At 54.7% G+C, this 22,322-nt stretch overlaps 1 protein-coding gene across 1 annotated transcript in view; it reads left to right on the top strand.

Annotated features, from left to right (window-relative positions):
* The window catches only part of LOC139272915 (protein EFR3 homolog B-like), a 1,121,614-nt gene that overhangs the window by 681,413 nt on the left and 417,879 nt on the right, over positions 1 to 22,322 (top strand). The window lies entirely within an intron of this gene.

Below are 22,322 nucleotides of genomic sequence, written 5' to 3'. Positions count from 1 at the left end.
CCCTGTTCCTCAGTGTGTCCCCATGATATCCCTGTTCCTCAGTGTGCTCCCGTCTATATCCCCCTGTTCACCAGTGTGTCCCCTCTATATCCCTGTTCCCTAGTGTGTCCCATCTATATCCCCCTGTTCCACAGTGTGTCCCCTCTATATCCCTGTTCCCCAGTGTGTCTCCTCTATATCCCTGTTCGCCAGAGTGCCACCTCTATATCCCCCTGTTTCCCAGTGTGCCCCCTCTCCATCCCCCTGTTTCCCAGTGTGTCCCCTCTATATCCCTGTTCCCCTCAGTGCCCCTCTATATCCCCGTTTCTCAGTGTGCCCCCTCTATATCCCCCTGATTCCCAGTGTGTACCTGCTATATCCCTGTTCCCCAGAGTGTCCCCTCTATATCCCACTGTTTCCCAGTGTGCCCCCTCTATATCCCCCTGTTCCCCAGTGTGTCCCCTCTATATCCCTGTTCCCCAGTGTGTCCCCTCTATATCCCTGTTCTCCAGTGTGTCCCCTCTATATCCCTATTCCTCAGTGTGTCCCCTCTATCTCCCTGTTCCTCAGTGTGCCCCCTCTATATCACTGTTCCCCAGTGTGTCCCATCTATATCCCCCTGTTCCCCAGTGAGTCCCCTCTATATCCCTGTTCCACAGTGTGTCCCCTCTATATCCCTGTTCTCCAGTGTGTCCCCTCTATCTCCCTGTTCCTCAGTGTGCCCGCTCTATATCACTGTTCCCCAGTGTGTTCCCTCTATATCCCCGTTCCCCAGTGTGTCCCCTCTATATCCCTGTTCCCCAGTGTGTCCCCTCTATATCCCTGTTCTCCAGTGTGTCCCCTCTATATCCCTATTCCCCAGTATGTCCCCTCTATCTCCCTGTTCCTCAGTGTGCGCCCCTCTATATCCCTGTTTCCCAATGTGTCCCCTCTATATCCCCCTGTTCCCCAGTGTGTCTCATTTCTATCCCCCTGTTCCCCAGTGTGCCCCCTCTATATCCGCCTGTTCCCCAGTCTGTCCCCTCTGTATCCCCCTGTTCCCCAGTGTGTCCCCTCTATATCCCTGTTCCCCAGTGTGCCCCCTCCATAACCCCCTATTCCCCAGCATGCCCCCTCTATATCTCCTGTTCCCCAGTGTGTCCCCTCTATATCCCTGTTCCCCAGTGTGTCCCCTCAATATCCCTGTTTCCCAGTGTGTCCCCTCTATATCCCTGTTCCCCAGTCTGTCCCCTCGATATCCCTGTTCCTCAGTGTGCCCCCCTTTATATCCCCCTGTTTCCCAGTGTGCCCCCTCTATATCCCCCTGTCTCCCAGTGTGTCCCCACTATATCCCTGTTCCCCAGAGTGCCCCCTCTATATCCCCGTTTCCCAGTGTGCCCCCTCCAGATCCCCCTGTTTCCCAGTGTGTCCCCTCTATATCCCTGTTCCCCAGAGTGCCCCTCTATATCCCACTTTTTCCCAGTGTGCCCCCTCTATATCCCCCTGTTCCCCAGTGTGTCCCCTCTATATCCCTGTTCCCCAGTGTGTCCCCTCTATATCCCTGTTCTCCAGTGTGTCCCCTTTATATCCCTATTCCCCAGTGTGTCCCCTCTATCTCCCTGTTCCTCAGTGTGCCCCCCTCTATATCCCTGTTCCCCAGTGTGTCCCATCTATATCCCCCTGTTCCCCAGTGTGTCCCCTCTATATCCCTGTTCCACAGTGTGTCCCCTCTATATCCCTGTTCCCCAGTGTGTCCCCTCTCCATCCCTGTTCCCCAGTGTCACATTATATATTCCCCTGTTCCCCAGTGTGTCCCGTCTCTATCCCCCTGTTCCCCAGTGTGCCCCCTCTATATCCGCCTGTTCCCCAGTCTGTCCCCTCTATATCCCCCTGTTCCCCAGTGTGTCCCCTCTACATCCCTGTTCCCCAGTGTGTCCCCTCTATATCCCCCTGTTCCCCAGTGGGTCCCGTCTCTATCCCCCTGTTCCCCAGTGTGCCCCCTCTATATCCGCTTGTTCCCCAGTCTGTCCCCTCTATATCCCCCTGTTCCCCAGTGTGTCCCCTCTATATCCCTGTTCCCCAGTGTGCCCCCTCTATAACCCCCTGTTCCCCAGCATGCCCCCTCTATATCTCCTGTTCCCCAGTGTGTCCTCTCTATATCCCTGCTCCCCAGTGTGTCCCATCTATATCCCCCTGTTCCCCAGTGTTTCCCCTCTATAGCCCCTTGTTCCCCAGTGTGCCCCCTCTATATCCCCCTGTTCCCCAGTGTTTCCCCTCTATATCCCTGCTTCCCAATGTGTCCCCTCGATATCCTTGTTCCCCAGTGTGCCCCCTCTATATCCCTGTTCTCCAGTGTGTACCCTCTATATCCCTGTTCCCCAGTGTGTCCCCTCTATATCCTCCTGTTCTCCAGTGTGTCCCCTCTATATCCCTGTTCTCCAGTGTGCCCCCTCTATATACCCCTGTTCTCCAGTGTGTCCCCTCTATATCCCCGTATTCCCCAGTGTGTCCCCTCTATATCCCTGTTCCGCAGTGTGTCCCCTCTATATCCCCCTTTTCCTCAGTGTGTCTCCTCGATATCCCTGTTCCTCAGTGTGCCCCCGTCTATATCCCCCTGTTCCCCAGTGTGTCCCCTCTATATCCCTCTGATCCTCAGTGTGTATCCTCGATATCCCTGTTCCTCAGTGTGCCCCCCTCTATATCCCCCTGTTCCCCAGTGTGCCCCCTCTATATCCCCCTTTTCCTCAGTGTGTCTCCTCGATATCCCTGTTCCTCAGTGTGCCCCCGTCTATATCCCCCTGTTCACCAGTGTGTCCCCTCTATATCCCTGTTCCCCAGTGTGTCCCATCTATATCCCCCTGTTCCACAGTGTGTCCCCTCTATATCCCTGTTCCCCAGTGTGTCTCCTCTATATCCATGTTCCCCAGAGTGCCCCCTCTATATCCCCGTTTCCCAGTGTGCCCCCTCTATATCCCACTGTTTCCCAGTGTGTACCCTCTATATCCCTGTTCCCCAGAGTGTCCCCTCTATATCCCACTGTTTCCCAGTGTGCCCCCTCTATATCCCCCTGTTCCCCAGTGTGTACCCTCGATATCCCTGTTCCCCAGTGTGTCCCCTCTATATCCCTCTGTTCTCCAGTTTGTCACCTCTATATCGCTGTTCTCCAGTGTGTCCCCTCTATATCGCTGTTCCCCAGTGTGTCCCCTCTATATACCTGTTACCCTGTGTGCCCCTTCTATATCCCAGTTTCCCAGTGTGTCCCCTCTATATCCCTGTTTCCCAGTGTGTCCCCTCTATATCCCCCTGTTCCCCAGTGTGTCCCCTCTATATCCCTGTTCCCCAGTATGTCCCCTCTATATCCCTCTGTTCCCCAGTGTGTTCCGTCTCTATCCCCCTGTTCCCCAGTGTGCCCCCTCTATATCCCTGTTCCATAGTGTGTCCCTTCTATATCCCTGTTTCTCAGTGTGTCCCCTCTATATCCCTGTTCCCCAGTGTGTCCCCTCTATATCCCTTTTCCCCAGTGTGTCCCCTCTATATCCCTGTTCCCCAGTGTGTCCCCTCTATATCCCCCAGTTCCCCAGTGTGTCCCCTCTATATCCCTGTTCCCCACTGTGTCCCCTCTATATCCCTCTGTTCCTCAGTGTGTACCCTCGATATCCCTGTTCCTCAGTGTGCCCCCCTCTATATCCCCCTGTTCCCCAGTGTGTCCCCTCTATATCCCTGTTCCCCAGTGTGTCCCCTCTATATCCCCCTGTTCCCCAGTGTGTCCCCTCTATATCACTCTGTTCTCCAGTGTGTCCCCTCTATATCGCTGTTCTCCAGTGTGTCCCCTCTATATCGCTGTTCCCCAGTGTGCCCCCTCTATATCCCTGTTCGCCAGTGTGTCCCCTCTATATCCCTCTGTTCCTCAGTGTGTACCCTCGATATCCCTGTTCCTCAGTGTGCCCCCCTCTATATACCCCTGTTCCCCAGTGTGCCCACTCTATATCCCCCTGTTCCTCCGTGTTTCCCCTCGATATCCCAGTTCCTCAGTGTGCCCCCCTCTATATCCCCCTGTTCACCAGTGTGTCCCTTCTATATCCCTGTTCCCCAGTGTGTCCCATCTATATCCCCCTGTTCCACAGTGTGTCCCCTCTATATCCCTGTTCCCCAGTGTGTCTCCTCGATATCCCTGTTCCCCAGAGTGCCCCCTCTATATCCCCCTGTTTCCCAGTGTGCCCCCTCTTTATCCCCCTGTTTCCCAGTGTGTCCCCACTATATCCCTGTTCCCCAGAGTGCCCCCTCTATATCCCCCTGTTGCCCAGTGTGCTCCCTCTATAACCCCCTGTTCCCCAGCATGCCCCCTCTATATCTCCTGTTCCCCAGTGTGCCCCCTCTATATCCCTGTTCCCCAGTGTGTCCCCTCTATATCCCTATTCCCCAGTGTGTCCCCTCTATATCCCTGTTCCCCAGTGTGTCCCCTCTATATCCCCCAGTTCCCCAGTGTGTCCCGTCTCTATCCCCCTGTTCCCCAGTGTGCGCCCTCTATATCCGCCTGTTCCCCAGTCTGTCCCCTCTATATCCCCCTGTTCCCCAGTGTGTCCCCTCTATATCCCTGTTCCCCAGTGTGTCCCCTCTATATCCCTGTTCCCCAGTGTGTCCCCTCCATATCCCTGTTCCCCAGTGTGTCCCATCTATATCCCCCTGTTCCCCAGTGTGTCCCCTCTAGCTCCCTGTTCCTCAGTGTGCCTACCTCTATATCCCTGCTCCCCAGTGTGTCCCATCTATATCCCCCTGTTCCCCAGTGTGTCCCCTCTATATCCCTGTTCCACAGTGTGTCCCCTCTATATCCCTCTTCCCCATTGTGTCCCCTCTACATCCCTGTTCCCCAGTGTGTCCCCTCTATATGCCCCTGTTCCCCAGTGTGTCCCCTCTATATCCCCGTTCCCCAGTGTGTCCCCTCTATATCCCTGTTCCCCAGTGTGTCCCCTCTATATCCCTGTTCCCCAGTGTGTCCCCTCTATATCCCCCAGTTCCCCAGTGTGTCCCCTCTATATCCCTGTTCCCCAGTGTGTCCCCTCTATAGCCCCCTGTTCCCCAGTGTGTCCCCACTATATCCCTGTTCCCCATTGTGTCCCCTCTATATCCCCCAGTTCCCCAGTGTGTCCCCTCTATATCCCTGTTCCCCAGGGTGTCCCCTCTATATCCCTGTTCCCCAGTGTGTCCCCTCTATATCTCCCTGTTTCCCATTGTGACCCCTCTATATCCCTGTTCCCCAGTGTGTCCCCTCTATATCCCTGTTCCCCAGTGTGTCCCCTCTGTATCCCTGTTCCCCAGTGTGCCTCCTCTATATCCCTGTTCATCAGTGTGCTCCCCTCTATATCCCTGTTCCCCAGTGTGTCCCCTCTATATCCCTCTGTTCCTCAGTGTGTACCCTCGATATCCCTGTTCCTCAGTGTGCCCCCCTCTATATCCCCCTGTTCCCCAGTGTGCCCCCTCGATATCCCTGTTCCTCAGTGTGCCCCCGTCTATATCCCCCTGTTCACCAGTGTGTCCCCTCTATATCCCTGTTCCCCAGTGTGTCCCATCCATATCCCCCTGTTCCACAGTGTGTCCACTCTATGTCCCTGTTCCCCACTGTGTCTCATCTATATCCCTGTTCGCCAGAGTGCCCCCTCTATACCCCCCTGTTTCCCAGTGTGCCCCCTCTATATCCCCCTGTTTCGCAGTGTGTCCCCTTTATATCCCTGTTCCCCTGAGTGCCCCTTCTATATCCCCGTTTTCCAGTGTGCCCCCTCTATATCCCCCTGTTCCCCAGTGTGTCCCCTCAATATCCCTGTTCACCAGTGTGTCCCCTCTATATCCCTGCTCCCCAGTGTGTCCCCTCCACATCCCTGTTCCCCAGTGTGTCCCCTCTATATCCCCCTGTTCCCCAGTGTGTCCCGTCTCTATCCCCCTGTTCCCCAGTGTGCCCCCTCTAAATCCGCCTGTTCCCCAGTCTTTCCCCTCTATATCCCCCTGTTCCCCAGTGTGTCCCCTCTATATCCCTGTTCCCCAGTGTGCCCCCGCTATAACCCCCTGTTCCCCAGCATGCCCCCTCTATGTCTCCTGTTCCCCAGTGTGTCCCCTCTATATCTCCTGTTCCCCAGTGTGTCCCCTCCATATCCCTGTTTCCCAGTGTGTCCCCTCTATATCCCTGTTCCCCAGTGTGTCCCATCGATATGCCCTTGTTCCCCAGTGTTTCCCCTCGATAGCCCCTTGTTCCCCAGTGTGCCCCCTCTATATCCCCCTGTTCCCCAGTGTTTCCCCTCTATATCCCTGTTTCCCAATGTGTCCCCTCGATATCCTTGTTCCCCAGTGTGCCCCCTCTATATCCCTGTTCCCCAGTGTGTCCCCTCTATATCTCTGTTCCCCAGTGTGTCCCCTCTATATCCCTGTTCTCCAGTGTGTCCCCTCTATATCCTCCTGTTCTCCAGTGTGTCCCCTCTATATCCCTGTTCTCCAGTGTGTCCCCTCTATATCCCTCTGATCCTCAGTGTGTATCCTCGATATCGCTGTTCCTCAGTGTGCCCCCATCTATGTCCCACTGTTCCCCAGTGTGCCCCCTCTATATCCCCCTGTTCCTCAGTGTGTCCCCATGATATCCCTGTTCCTCAGTGTGCTCCCGTCTATATCCCCCTGTTCACCAGTGTGTCCCCTCTATATCCCTGTTCCCTAGTGTGTCCCATCTATATCCCCCTGTTCCACAGTGTGTCCCCTCTATATCCCTGTTCCCCAGTGTGTCTCCTCTATATCCCTGTTCGCCAGAGTGCCACCTCTATATCCCCCTGTTTCCCAGTGTGCCCCCTCTCTATCCCCCTGTTTCCCAGTGTGTCCCCTCTATATCCCTGTTCCCCTCAGTGCCCCTCTATATCCCCGTTTCTCAGTGTGCCCCCTCTATATCCCCCTGATTCCCAGTGTGTACCTGCTATATCCCTGTTCCCCAGAGTGTCCCCTCTATATCCCACTGTTTCCCAGTGTGCCCCCTCTATATCCCCCTGTTCCCCAGTGTGTCCCCTCTATATCCCTGTTCCCCAGTGTGTCCCCTCTATATCCCTGTTCTCCAGTGTGTCCCCTCTATATCCCTATTCCTCAGTGTGTCCCCTCTATCTCCCTGTTCCTCAGTGTGCCCCCTCTATATCACTGTTCCCCAGTGTGTCCCATCTATATCCCCCTGTTCCCCAGTGAGTCCCCTCTATATCCCTGTTCCACAGTGTGTCCCCTCTATATCCCTGTTCTCCAGTGTGTCCCCTCTATCTCCCTGTTCCTCAGTGTGCCCGCTCTATATCACTGTTCCCCAGTGTGTTCCCTCTATATCCCCGTTCCCCAGTGTGTCCCCTCTATATCCCTGTTCCCCAGTGTGTCCCCTCTATATCCCTGTTCTCCAGTGTGTCCCCTCTATATCCCTATTCCCCAGTATGTCCCCTCTATCTCCCTGTTCCTCAGTGTGCGCCCCTCTATATCCCTGTTTCCCAATGTGTCCCCTCTATATCCCCCTGTTCCCCAGTGTGTCTCATTTCTATCCCCCTGTTCCCCAGTGTGCCCCCTCTATATCCGCCTGTTCCCCAGTCTGTCCCCTCTGTATCCCCCTGTTCCCCAGTGTGTCCCCTCTATATCCCTGTTCCCCAGTGTGCCCCCTCCATAACCCCCTATTCCCCAGCATGCCCCCTCTATATCTCCTGTTCCCCAGTGTGTCCCCTCTATATCCCTGTTCCCCAGTGTGTCCCCTCAATATCCCTGTTTCCCAGTGTGTCCCCTCTATATCCCTGTTCCCCAGTCTGTCCCCTCGATATCCCTGTTCCTCAGTGTGCCCCCCTTTATATCCCCCTGTTTCCCAGTGTGCCCCCTCTATATCCCCCTGTCTCCCAGTGTGTCCCCACTATATCCCTGTTCCCCAGAGTGCCCCCTCTATATCCCCGTTTCCCAGTGTGCCCCCTCCAGATCCCCCTGTTTCCCAGTGTGTCCCCTCTATATCCCTGTTCCCCAGAGTGCCCCTCTATATCCCACTTTTTCCCAGTGTGCCCCCTCTATATCCCCCTGTTCCCCAGTGTGTCCCCTCTATATCCCTGTTCCCCAGTGTGTCCCCTCTATATCCCTGTTCTCCAGTGTGTCCCCTTTATATCCCTATTCCCCAGTGTGTCCCCTCTATCTCCCTGTTCCTCAGTGTGCCCCCCTCTATATCCCTGTTCCCCAGTGTGTCCCATCTATATCCCCCTGTTCCCCAGTGTGTCCCCTCTATATCCCTGTTCCACAGTGTGTCCCCTCTATATCCCTGTTCCCCAGTGTGTCCCCTCTCCATCCCTGTTCCCCAGTGTCACATTATATATTCCCCTGTTCCCCAGTGTGTCCCGTCTCTATCCCCCTGTTCCCCAGTGTGCCCCCTCTATATCCGCCTGTTCCCCAGTCTGTCCCCTCTATATCCCCCTGTTCCCCAGTGTGTCCCCTCTACATCCCTGTTCCCCAGTGTGTCCCCTCTATATCCCCCTGTTCCCCAGTGGGTCCCGTCTCTATCCCCCTGTTCCCCAGTGTGCCCCCTCTATATCCGCTTGTTCCCCAGTCTGTCCCCTCTATATCCCCCTGTTCCCCAGTGTGTCCCCTCTATATCCCTGTTCCCCAGTGTGCCCCCTCTATAACCCCCTGTTCCCCAGCATGCCCCCTCTATATCTCCTGTTCCCCAGTGTGTCCCCTCTATATCCCTGTTTCCCAGTGTGTCCTCTCTATATCCCTGCTCCCCAGTGTGTCCCATCTATATCCCCCTGTTCCCCAGTGTTTCCCCTCTATAGCCCCTTGTTCCCCAGTGTGCCCCCTCTATATCCCCCTGTTCCCCAGTGTTTCCCCTCTATATCCCTGCTTCCCAATGTGTCCCCTCGATATCCTTGTTCCCCAGTGTGCCCCCTCTATATCCCTGTTCTCCAGTGTGTACCCTCTATATCCCTGTTCCCCAGTGTGTCCCCTCTATATCCTCCTGTTCTCCAGTGTGTCCCCTCTATATCCCTGTTCTCCAGTGTGCCCCCTCTATATACCCCTGTTCTCCAGTGTGTCCCCTCTATATCCCCGTATTCCCCAGTGTGTCCCCTCTATATCCCTGTTCCGCAGTGTGTCCCCTCTATATCCCCCTTTTCCTCAGTGTGTCTCCTCGATATCCCTGTTCCTCAGTGTGCCCCCGTCTATATCCCCCTGTTCCCCAGTGTGTCCCCTCTATATCCCTCTGATCCTCAGTGTGTATCCTCGATATCCCTGTTCCTCAGTGTGCCCCCCTCTATATCCCCCTGTTCCCCAGTGTGCCCCCTCTATATCCCCCTTTTCCTCAGTGTGTCTCCTCGATATCCCTGTTCCTCAGTGTGCCCCCGTCTATATCCCCCTGTTCACCAGTGTGTCCCCTCTATATCCCTGTTCCCCAGTGTGTCCCATCTATATCCCCCTGTTCCACAGTGTGTCCCCTCTATATCCCTGTTCCCCAGTGTGTCTCCTCTATATCCATGTTCCCCAGAGTGCCCCCTCTATATCCCCGTTTCCCAGTGTGCCCCCTCTATATCCCACTGTTTCCCAGTGTGTACCCTCTATATCCCTGTTCCCCAGAGTGTCCCCTCTATATCCCACTGTTTCCCAGTGTGCCCCCTCTATATCCCCCTGTTCCCCAGTGTGTACCCTCGATATCCCTGTTCCCCAGTGTGTCCCCTCTATATCCCTCTGTTCTCCAGTTTGTCACCTCTATATCGCTGTTCTCCAGTGTGTCCCCTCTATATCGCTGTTCCCCAGTGTGTCCCCTCTATATACCTGTTACCCTGTGTGCCCCTTCTATATCCCAGTTTCCCAGTGTGTCCCCTCTATATCCCTGTTTCCCAGTGTGTCCCCTCTATATCCCCCTGTTCCCCAGTGTGTCCCCTCTATATCCCTGTTCCCCAGTATGTCCCCTCTATATCCCTCTGTTCCCCAGTGTGTTCCGTCTCTATCCCCCTGTTCCCCAGTGTGCCCCCTCTATATCCCTGTTCCATAGTGTGTCCCTTCTATATCCCTGTTTCTCAGTGTGTCCCCTCTATATCCCTGTTCCCCAGTGTGTCCCCTCTATATCCCTTTTCCCCAGTGTGTCCCCTCTATATCCCTGTTCCCCAGTGTGTCCCCTCTATATCCCCCAGTTCCCCAGTGTGTCCCCTCTATATCCCTGTTCCCCACTGTGTCCCCTCTATATCCCTCTGTTCCTCAGTGTGTACCCTCGATATCCCTGTTCCTCAGTGTGCCCCCCTCTATATCCCCCTGTTCCCCAGTGTGTCCCCTCTATATCCCTGTTCCCCAGTGTGTCCCCTCTATATCCCCCTGTTCCCCAGTGTGTCCCCTCTATATCACTCTGTTCTCCAGTGTGTCCCCTCTATATCGCTGTTCTCCAGTGTGTCCCCTCTATATCGCTGTTCCCCAGTGTGCCCCCTCTATATCCCTGTTCGCCAGTGTGTCCCCTCTATATCCCTCTGTTCCTCAGTGTGTACCCTCGATATCCCTGTTCCTCAGTGTGCCCCCCTCTATATACCCCTGTTCCCCAGTGTGCCCACTCTATATCCCCCTGTTCCTCCGTGTTTCCCCTCGATATCCCAGTTCCTCAGTGTGCCCCCCTCTATATCCCCCTGTTCACCAGTGTGTCCCTTCTATATCCCTGTTCCCCAGTGTGTCCCATCTATATCCCCCTGTTCCACAGTGTGTCCCCTCTATATCCCTGTTCCCCAGTGTGTCTCCTCGATATCCCTGTTCCCCAGAGTGCCCCCTCTATATCCCCCTGTTTCCCAGTGTGCCCCCTCTTTATCCCCCTGTTTCCCAGTGTGTCCCCACTATATCCCTGTTCCCCAGAGTGCCCCCTCTATATCCCCCTGTTGCCCAGTGTGCTCCCTCTATATCCCCCTGTTTCCCATTGTGTCCCCTCTATATCCCTGTTCCCCAGAGTGCCCCCTCTATATCCCCCTGTTTCCCGGTGTGCCCCCTCTATATCCCCCTGTTCCCCAGTATGTCCCCTCTATATCCCTGTTCCCCAGTGTGTCCCCTCTGTATCCCTGTTCTCCAGTGTGTCCCCTCTATATCACTATTCCCCAGTGTGTCCCCTCTATATCCCTGTTCCCCAGTGTGTCCCATCTATATCCCCCTGTTCCCCAGTGTGTTTCCTCGAAATCCCTGTTCCACAGTGTGTCCCCTCTATATCCCTGTTCCCCAGTGTGTCCCCTCTACATCCCTGTTCCCCAGTGTGTCCCCTCTACATCCCCCTGTTCCCCAGTGTGTCCCGTCTCTATCCCCCTGTTCCCCAGTGTGCCCCCTCTATATCCCCCTGTTCCCCAGTGTTTCCCCTCTATATCCCTGTTTCCCAATGTGTCCCCTCGATATCCTTGTTCCCCAATGTGCCCCCTCTATATCCCTGTTCCCCAGTGTGTCCCCTCTATATCCCTGTTCCGCAGTGTGTCCTCTATATCCATGTTACTCAATGTATTCCCTCTATATCCCTGTTCCCCAGTGTGTCCCCTCTATATCCCTGTTCCCCAGTGTGTCCCCTCTATATCCCTGTTCCCCAGTGTGTTCCTTCTATATCCCTGTTCCCCAGTGTGTCCTCTATATCCCTGTTCCTCAATGTATTCCCTCTATATCCCTGTTCCCCAGTGTGTCCTCTATATCCCTGTTCCTCAATGTATTCCCTCTATTTCCCTGTTCCCCAGTGTGTCCCCTCCATATCCCTGTTCCTCAGTGTACCCCCTCTATATCCCCCTGTTCCCCAGTGTGTCCCCTCTATATCACTGTTCCCCAGTGTGTCCCTTCTATATCCCTGTTCCTCAATGTATTCCCTCTATATCCCTGTTCCCCAGTGTGTCCCCTCTTTATCCCGGTTCCTCAGTGTACCGCCCTCAAGATCCCTGTTCCCTAGTGTGTCTTCTATATCCCTGTTGCTCAATGTATTCCCTCGAAATCCCTGTTCCCCAGTGTGTCCCCTCGATATCCCTGTTCCTCAGTGTGTCCCCTCTATATCCTTGTTCCCCTTATGTCCCCTCTATATCCTGGTTCCTCAGTGTGCCTCCCTCTATATCCCACTGTTCCCCAGTGTGTCCCTTCTATATCCCGGTTCCTCAGTGTGCCTCCCTCTATATCCCCCTGTTCCCCAGTGTGTCCCCTCTATATCCCTGTTCCCCAGTGTGTCCCCTCGATATCCCTGTTCCCCAGTGTGTCCCCTCTATATCCCCCAGTTCCCCAGTGTGTCCCCTCTATATCCCCGTTCCCCAGTGTGTCACCTCTATATCCCTGTTCCCCAGTGTGTCCCCTCTATATCGCCCAGTTCCCCAGTGTGTCCCCTCTATATCCCTGTTCCCAAGTGTGTCCCCTCTATATCCCCCAGTTCCCCAGTGTGTCCCCTCTATATCCCCCTGTTCCCCAGTGTGTCCCCTCTATATCCCTGTTCTCCAGTGTGCCCCCTCTATATCCCCCTGTTCCCCAGTGTGCCCCCTCCATATCCCTGTTCCCCAGTGTGTCCCCTCTATATCCCTGTTCTCCAGTGTGTCCCCTCTATATCCCTATTCCCCAGTGTGTCCCCTCTATCTCCCTGTTCCTCAGTGTGCCCCCCTCTATATCCCTGTTCCCAAGTGTGTCCCATCTATATCCCCCTGTTCATCAGTGTGTCCCCTCTATAGGCCCTTGTTCCCCAGTGTGTCCCCTCTATATCCCTGTTCCCCAGTGTTTCCCCTCTATATCCCTGTTCCCCAGTGTTTCGCCTCTATATCCCTATTTCCCAATGTGTCCCCTCGATATCCTTGTTCCCCAGTGTACCCCCTCTATATCCCTGTTCCCCAGTGTGTCCCCTCTATATCTCTGTTTCCCAGTGTGTCCCCTCTATATCCCTGTTCCCCAGTGTGTCCCCTCTATATCCCCCTGTTCTCCAGTGTGTCCCCTCTATATCCCTGTTCCCCAGTGTTTCCCCTCTATATCCCTGTTCCCCAGTGTGTCCCCTCTATATCCCCATGTTCCCCAGTGTGTCCCCTCTATATCCCTCTGTTCTCCAGTGTGTCCCCTCTATATCGCTGTTCCCCAGTGTGTCCCCTCTATATACCTGTTCCCCTGTGTGCCCCTTCTATATCCCAGTTTCCCAGTGCGTCCCCTCTATATCCCTGTTTCCCAGTGTGTCCCCTCTATATCGCTGTTCCCCAGTGTGTCCCCTCTATATCCCTATTCCCCAGTGTGTCCCCTCTATATCCCTGTTCCCCAGTGTGTCCCATCTATATCCCCCTGTTCCCCAGTGTGTTTCCCTCGAAATCCCTGTTCCACAGTGTGTCCCCTCTATATCCCTGTTCCCCAGTGTGTCCCCTCTACATCCCTGTTCCCCAGTGTGTCCCCTCTACATCCCCCTGTTCCCCAGTGTGTCCCGTCTCTATCCCCCTGTTCCCCAGTGTGCCCCCTCTATATCCGCCTGTTCCCCAGTCTGTCCCCTCTATATCCCCCTGTTCCCCAGTGTGTCCCCTCTATATCCCTGTTCCCCAGTGTGCCCCCTCTATAACCCCCTGTTCCCCAGCATGCCCCCTCTATATCTCCTGTTCGCTAGTGTGTCCCCTCTATATCCCTGTTCCCCAATTTGTCCCCTCTATATCCCTGTTTCCCAGTGTGTCCCCTCTATATCCCTGTTCCCCAGTGTGTCCCATCTATATCCCCCTGTTCCCCAGTGTGTCCCGTCTCTATCCCCCTGTTCCCCAGTGTGCCCCCTCTATATCCCCCTGTTCCCCAGTGTTTCCCCTCTATATCCCTGTTTCCCAATGTGTCCCCTCGATATCCTTGTTCCCCAGTGTGCCCCCTCTATATCCCTGTTCCCAAGTGTGTCCCCTCTATATCTCTGTTCCCCAGTGTGTCCCCTCTATATCCCTGTTCCCCAGTGTGTCCTCTATATCCATGTTACTCAATGTATTCCCTCTATATCGCTGTTCCCCAGTGTGTCCCCTCTATATCCCTGTTCCCCAGTGTGTCCCCTCTATATCCCTGTTCCCCAGTGTGTCCCTTCTATATCCCTGTTCCTCAATGTATTCCCTCTATATCCCTGTTCCCCAGTGTGTCCTCTATATCCCTGTTCCTCAATGTATTCCCGCTATATCCCTGTTCCCCAGTGTGTCCTCTATATCCCTGTTTCCCAGTGTGTCCCCTCTATATCGCTGTTCCCCAGTGTGTCCCCTCTATATCCCTATTCCCCAGTGTGTCCCCTCTATATCCCTGTTCCCCAGTGTGTCCCATCTATATCCCCCTGTTCCCCAGTGTGTTTCCCTCGAAATCCCTGTTCCACAGTGTGTCCCCTCTATATCCCTGTTCCCCAGTGTGTCCCCTCTACATCCCTGTTCCCCAGTGTGTCCCCTCTACATCCCCCTGTTCCCCAGTGTGTCCCGTCTCTATCCCCCTGTTCCCCAGTGTGCCCCCTCTATATCCGCCTGTTCCCCAGTCTGTCCCCTCTATATCCCCCTGTTCCCCAGTGTGTCCCATCTATATCCCTGTTCCCCAGTGTGCCCCCTCTATAACCCCCTGTTCCCCAGCATGCCCCCTCTATATCTCCTGTTCGCTAGTGTGTCCCCTCTATATCCCTGTTCCCCAATTTGTCCCCTCTATATCCCTGTTTCCCAGTGTGTCCCCTCTATATCCCTGTTCCCCAGTGTGTCCCATCTATATCCCCCTGTTCCCCAGTGTGTCCCGTCTCTATCCCCCTGTTCCCCAGTGTGCCCCCTCTATATCCGCCTGTTCCCCAGTCTGTCCCCTCTATATCCCCCTGTTCCCCAGTGTGTCCCATCTATATCCCTGTTCCCCAGTGTGCCCCCTCTATAACCCCCTGTTCCCCAGCATGCCCCCTCTATATCTCCTGTTCGCTAGTGTGTCCCCTCTATATCCCTGTTCCCCAATTTGTCCCCTCTATATCCCTGTTTCCCAGTGTGTCCCCTCTATATCCCTGTTCCCCAGTGTGTCCCATCTATATCCCCCTGTTCCCCAGTGTGTCCCGTCTCTATCCCCCTGTTCCCCAGTGTGCCCCCTCTATATCCCCCTGTTCCCCAGTGTTTCCCCTCTATATCCCTGTTTCCCAATGTGTCCCCTCGATATCCTTGTTCCCCAGTGTGCCCCCTCTATATCCCTGTTCCCCAGTGTGTCCCCTCTATATCTCTGTTCCCCAGTGTGTCCCCTCTATATCCCTGTTCCCCAGTGTGTCCTCTATATCCATGTTACTCAATGTATTCCCTCTATATCGCTGTTCCCCAGTGTGTCCCCTCTATATCCCTGTTCCCCAGTGTGTCCCCTCTATATCCCTGTTCCCCAGTGTGTCCCTTCTATATCCCTGTTCCTCAATGTATTCCCTCTATATCCCTGTTCCCCAGTGTGTCCTCTATATCCCTGTTCCTCAATGTATTCCCGCTATATCCCTGTTCCCCAGTGTGTCCTCTATATCCCTGTTCCTCAATGTATTCCCTCTATTTCCCTGTTCCCCAGTGTGTCCCCTCCATATCCCTGTTCCTCAGTGTACCCCCTCTATATCCCCCTGTTCCCCAGTGTGTCCCCTCTATATCACTGTTCCCCAGTGTGTCCCTTCTATATCCCTGTTCCTCAATGTATTCCCTCTATATCCCTGTTCCCCAGTGTGTCCCCTCTTTATCCCGGTTCCTCAGTGTACCGCCCTCAAGATCCCTGTTCCCTAGTGTGTCTTCTATATCTCTGTTGCTCAATGTATTCCCTCGAAATCCCTGTTCCCCAGTGTGTCCCCTCGATATCCCTGTTCCTCAGTGTGTCCCCTCTATATCCTTGTTCCCCAGTATGTCCCCTCTATATCCTGGTTCCTCAGTGTGCCTCCCTCTATATCCCACTGTTCCCCAGTGTGTCCCTTCTATATCCCGGTTCCTCAGTGTGCCTCCCTCTATATCCCCCTGTTCCCCAGTTTGTCCCCTCTATATCCCCGTTCCCCAGTGTGCCCCCTCTATATCCCTGTTCCCCAGTGTGTCCCCTCTATATCCCCGTTCCCCAGTGTGTCGCCTCTGTATCCCCGTTCCCCAGTGTGTCCCCTCGATATCCCTGTACCCCAGTGTGTCCCCTCTATATCCCCCAGTTCCCCAGTGTGTCCCCTCTATATCCCCGTTCCATAGTGTGTCACCTCTATATCCCTGTTCCCCAGTGTGTCCCCTCTATATCCCTGTTCCGCAGTGTGTCCCCTCTACATCCCCCAGTTCCCCAGTGTGTCCCCTCTATATCCCCCTGTTCCCCAGTGTGTCCCCTCTATATCCCTGTTCCCCATTGTGCCCCCTCTATATCCCCCTGTTCCCCAGTGTGCCCCTCCATATCCCTGTTCCCCAGTGTGTCCCCTCTATATCCCTGTTCTCCAGTGTGTCCCCTCTATAGGCCCTTGTTCCCCAGTGTGTCCCCTCTATATCCCTGTTCCCCAGTGTTTCCCCTCTATATCCCTGTTCCCCAGTGTTTCCCCTCTATATCCCTATTTCCCAATGTGTCCCCTCGATATCCTTGTTCCCCAGTGTACCCCCTCTATATCCCTGTTCCCCAGTGTATCCCCTCTATATCTCTGTTTCCCAGTGTGTCCCCTCTATATCCCTGTTCCCCTGTGTGCCCCTTCTATATCCCAGTTTCCCAGTGCGTCCCCTCTATATCCCTGTTTCCCAGTGTGTCCCCTCTATATCGCTGTTCCCCAGTGTGTCCCCTCTATATCCCTATTCCCCAGTGTGTCCCCTCTATATCCCTGTTCCCCAGTGTGTCCCATCTATATCCCCCTGTTCCCCAGTGTGTTTCCTCGAAATCCCTGTTCCACAGTGTGTCCCCTCTATATCCCTGTTCCCCAGTGTGTCCCCTCTACATCCCTGTTCCCCAGTGTGTCCCCTCTACATCCCCCTGTTCCCCAGTGTGTCCCTTCTCTATCCCCCTGTTCCCCAGTGTGCCCCCTCTATATCCGCCTGTTCCCCAGTCTGTCCCCTCTATATCCCCCTGTTCCCCAGTGTGTCCCCTCTATATCCCTGTTCCCCAGTGTGCCCCCTCTATAACCCCCTGTTCCCCAGCATGCCCCCTCTATATCTCCTGTTCGCTAGTGTGTCCCCTCTATATCCCTGTTCCCCAATTTGTCGCCTCTATATCCCTGTTTCCCAGTGTGTCCCCTCTATATCCCTGTTCCCCAGTGTGTCCCATCTATATCCCCCTGTTCCCCAGTGTGTCCGTCTCTATCCCCCTGTTCCCCAGTGTGCCCCCTCTATATCCCTGTTTCCCAATGTGTCCCCTCGATATCCTTGTTCCCCAGTGTGCCCCCTCTATATCCCTGTTCCCCAGTGTGTCCCCTCTATATCTCTGTTCCCCAGTGTGTCCCCTCTATATCCCTGTTCTCCAGTGTGTCCCCTCTATATCCCTGTTCCCCAGTGTGTCCCCTCTGTATCCCTGTTCCCCAGTGTGTCCTCTATATCCCTGTTCCCCAGTGTGTCCCCTCTATATCCCTGTTCCCCAGTGTGTCCCTTCTATATCCCTGTTCCTCAGTGTACCCCCTCTATATCCCCCTGTTCCCCAGTGTGTCCCCTCTATATCACTGTTCCCCAGTGTGTCCCTTCTATATCCCTGTTCCTCAATGTATTCCCTCTATATCCCTGTTCCCCAGTGTGTCCCCTCTTTATCCCGGTTCCTCAGTGTACCGCCCTCAAGATCCCTGTTCCCTAGTGTGTCTTCTATATCCCTGTTGCTCAATGTATTCCCTCGAAATCCCTGTTCCCCAGTGTGTCCCCTCGATATCCTTGTTCCTCAGTGTGTCCCCTCTATATCCTTGTTCCCCATTATGTCCCCTCTATATCCCGGTTCCTCAGTGTGCCTCCCTCTATATCCCACTGTTCCCCAGTGTGTCCCTTCTATATACCGGTTCCTCAGTGTGCCTCCCTCTATATCCCCCTGTTCCCCAGTGTGTCCCCTCTATATCCCTGTTCCCCAGTGTGTCACCTCTATAACCCTGTTCCCCAGTGTGTCCCCTCTATATCCCCGTTCCCCAGTGTGTCGCCTCTGTATCCCCGTTCCCCAGTGTGTCCCCTCGATATCCCTGTTCCCCAGTGTGTCCCCTCTATATCCCCCAGTTCCCCAGTGTGTCCCCTCACAATCCCTGTTCACCAGTGTGTCCCCTCTATATCCCTGTTCCCCAGTGTGTCCCCTCTATATCCCCCAGTTCCCCAGTGTGTCCCCTCTATATCCCCCTGTTCCCCAGTGTGTCCCCTCTATATCCCTGTTCCCCAGTGTGCCCCCTCTATATCCCCCTGTTCCCCAGTGTGCCCCCTCCATATCCCTGTTCCCCAGTGTGTCCCCTCTATATCCCTGTTCTCCAGTGTGTCCCCTCTATATCCCTATTCCCCAGTGTGTCCCCTCTATCTCCCTGTTCCTCAGTGTGCCCCCCTCTATATCCCTGTTCCCAAGTGTGTCCCATCTATATCCCCCTGTTCCCCAGTGTGTCCCCTCTATAGGCCCTTGTTCCCCAGTGTGTCCCCTCTATATCCCTGTTCCCCAGTGTTTCCCCTCTATATCCCTATTTCCCAATGTGTCCCCTCGATATCCTTGTTCCCCAGTGTGCCCCCTCTATATCCCTGTTCCCCAGTGTGTCCCCTCTATATCTCTGTTCCCCAGTGTGTCCCCTCTATATCCCTGTTCTCCAGTGTGTCCCCTCTATATCTCTGTTCCCCAGTGTGTCCCCTCTATATCTCTGTTCCCCAGTGTGTCCCCTCTATATCCCTGTTCTCCAGTGTGTCCCCTCTATATCCCTGTTCCCCAGTGTGTCCCCTCTATATCTCTGTTCCCCAGTGTGTCCCCTCTATATCTCTGTTCCCCAGTGTGTCCCCTCTATATCTCTGTTCCCCAGTGTGTCCCCTCTATATCCCCCTGTTCTCCAGTGTGTACCCTCTATATCCCTGTTCCCCAGTGTGTCCCCTCTATATCCCTGTTCCCCAGTGCGTCCCCTCTATATCCCCCTGTTCCCCAGTGTGTCCCCTCTATATCCCTCTGTTCTCCAGTGTGTCCCCTCTATATCGCTGTTCTCCAGTATGTCCCCTCTATATCGCTGTTCCCCAGTGTGTCCTCTCTATATACCTGTTCCCCTGTGTGCCTCTTCTATATCCCAGTTGCCCAGTGCGTCCCCTCTATATCCCTGTTCCCCAGTGTGTCCCCTCTATATCCCTGTTCCCCAGTATGTCCCCTCTATATCCCTCTGTACCCCAGTGTGTTCCGTCTCTATCCCCCTGTTCCCCAGTGTGCCCCCTCGATATCCCTGTTCCATAGTGTGTCCCCTCTATATCCCTGTTTCCCAGTGTGTCCCCTCTATATCCCTGTTCCCCAGTGTGTCCCCTCTATATCCCTTTTCCCCAGTGTGTCCCCTCTATATCCCTGTTCCCCAGTGTGTCCCCTCTATATCCCCCAGTTCCCCAGTGTATCCCCTCTATATGCCTGTTCCCCACTGTCTCCCCTCTATATTCCTCTGTTCCTCAGTGTGTACCCTCGATATCCCTGCTCCTCAGTGTGCCCCCCTCTATATCCCCCTGTTCCCCAGTGTGTCCCCTCTATATCCCTGTTCCCCAGTGTGTCCCCTCTATATCCCCCTGTTCCCCAGTGTGTCCCCTCTATATCACTCTGTTCTCCAGTGTGTCCCCTCTATATCGCTGTTCTCCAGTGTGTCCGCTCTATATCACTGTTCCCCAGTGTGTCCCCTCTATATCCCTGTCCCCCAGTGTGCCCCCTCTATATCCCTGTTCCCCAGTGTGTCCCCTCTATATCCCCCAGTTCCCCAGTGTGTCCCCTCTATATCCCCATTCCCCAGTGTGTCCCCTCTATATCCCTGTTCCCCAGTGTGTCCCCTCTATATCCCTGTTCCCCAGTGTGTCCCCTCTATATCCCCCAGTTCCCCAGTGTGTCCCCTCTATATCCCCCTGTTCCCCAGTGTGTCCCCTCTATATCCCTGTTCCCCAGTGTGTCCCCTCTCTATCCCTGTTCCCCAGTGTGTCCCCTCTATATCCCACAGTTACCCAGTGTGTCCCCTCTATATCCCTTTTCCCCAGTGTGTCCCCTCTATATCCCTGTTCCCCACTGTGTCCCCTCTATATCCCTCTGTTCCTCAGTGTGTACCCTCGATATCCCTGTTCCTCAGTGTGCCCCCCTCTATATCCCCCTGTTCCCCAGTGTGTCCCCTCTATATCCCTGTTCGCCAGTGTGTCCCCTCTATATCCCCCTGTTCCCCAGTGTGTCCCCTCTATATCACTCTGTTCTCCAGTGTGTCCCCTCTATATCGCTGTTCTCCAGTGTGCCCCCTCTATATCCCTGTTCCCCAGTGTATCCCCTCTATATCCCTGTTCCCCAGTGTGCCCCTTCTATATCCCAGTTCCCCAGTGTGTCCCCTCTATATCCCCGTTCCCCAGTGTGTCACCTATATATCCCCCTGTTCCCCAGTGTGTCCCCTCTATAGGCCCTTGTTCCCCAGTGTGTCCCCTCTATATCCCTGTTCCCCAGTGTTTCCCCTCTATATCCCTGTTCCCCAGTGTTTCCCCTTTATATCCCTATTCCCAATGTGTCCCCTCGATATCCTTGTTCCCCAGTGTGCCCCCTCTATATCCCTGTTCCCCAGTGTGTCCCCTCTATATCTCTGTTCCCCAGTGTGTCCCCTCTATTTCCCTGTTCTCCAGTGTGTCCCCTCTATATCTCTGTTCCCCAGTGTGTCCCCTCTATATCTCTGTTCCCCAGTGTGTCCCCTCTATATCCCTGTTCTCCAGTGTGTCCCCTCTATATCCCTGTTCCCCAGTGTGTCCCCTCTATATCTCTGTTCCCCAGTGTGTCCCCTCTATATCTCTGTTCCCCAGTGTGTCCCCTCTATATCTCTGTTCCCCAGTGTGTCCCCTCTATATCCCCCTGTTCTCCAGTGTGTACCCTCTATATCCCTGTTCCCCAGTGTGTCCCCTCTATATCCCTGTTCCCCAGTGCGTCCCCTCTATATCCCCCTGTTGCCCAGTGTGTCCCCTCTATATCCCTCTGTTCTCCAGTGTGTCCCCTCTATATCGCTGTTCTCCAGTATGTCCCCTCTATATCGCTGTTCCCCAGTGTGTCCTCTCTATATACCTGTTCCCCTGTGTGCCCCTTCTATATCCCAGTTGCCCAGTGCGTCCCCTCTATATCCCTGTTCCCCAGTGTGTCCCCTCTATATCCCTGTTCCCCAGTATGTCCCCTCTATATCCCTCTGTACCCCAGTGTGTTCCGTCTCTATCCCCCTGTTCCGCAGTGTGCCCCCTCGATATCCCTGTTCCATAGTGTGTCCCCTCTATATCCCTGTTTCCCTGTGTGTCCCCTCTATATCCCTGTTCCCCAGTGTGTCCCCTCTATATCCCTTTTCCCCAGTGTGTCCCCTCTATATCCCTGTTCCCCAGTGTGTCCCCTCTATATCCCCCAGTTCCCCAGTGTATCCCCTCTATATGCCTGTTCCCCACTGTCTCCCCTCTATATTCCTCTGTTCCTCAGTGTGTACCCTCGATATCCCTGCTCCTCAGTGGGCCCCCCTCTATATCCCCCTGTTCCCCAGTGTGTCCCCTCTATATCCCTGTTCCCCAGTGTGTCCCCTCTATATCCCCCTGTTCCCCAGTGTGTCCCCTCTATATCACTCTGTTCTCCAGTGTGTCCCCTCTATATCGCTGTTCTCCAGTGTGTCCGCTCTATATCGCTGTTCCCCAGTGTGTCCCCTCTATATCCCTGTCCCCCAGTGTGCCCCTTCTATATCCCAGTTCCCCAGTGTGTCCCCTCTATATCCCCGTTCCCCAGTGTGTCACCTCTATATCCCTGTTCCCCAGTGTGTCCCCTCTATATCCCCCTGTTCCCCAGTGTGTCCCGTCTCGATCCCACTGTTCCCCAGTGTGCCCCCTCTATATCCGCCTGTTCCCCAGTCTGTCCCCTCTATATCCCCCTGTACCCCAGTGTGTCCCCTCTATATCCCTGTTCCCCAGTGTGCCCCCTCTATATCCCCCTGTTCCCCAGTGTGTCCCCTCTATATCCTGGTTCCTCAGTGTGCCTCCCTCTATATCCCCCTGTTCCCCAGTGTGTCCCCTCTATATCCCTGTTCCCCAGTCTGTCCCCTCTATATCCCTGTTCCCCAGTGTGTCCCCTCTATATCCCCCAGTTCCCCAGTGTGTCCCCTCTATATCCCCATTCCCCAGTGTGTCCCCTCTATATCCCTGTTCCCCAGTGTGTCCCCTCTATATCCCTGTTCGCCAGTGTGTCCCCTCTATATCCCCCAGTTCCCCAGTGTGTCCCCTCTATATCCCCCTGTTCCCCAGTGTGTCCCCTCTATATCCCTGTTCCCCAGTGTGTCCCCTCTCTATCCCTGT

This window comes from Pristiophorus japonicus, chromosome 9 (genome assembly GCF_044704955.1).
Source record: "Pristiophorus japonicus isolate sPriJap1 chromosome 9, sPriJap1.hap1, whole genome shotgun sequence".
In the NCBI taxonomy this organism is placed as follows: domain Eukaryota; kingdom Metazoa; phylum Chordata; class Chondrichthyes; family Pristiophoridae; genus Pristiophorus; species Pristiophorus japonicus.
The sequence above is the reverse complement of the archived record's forward strand: the minus strand, read 5'-3'. Positions and strand labels throughout refer to the sequence as shown.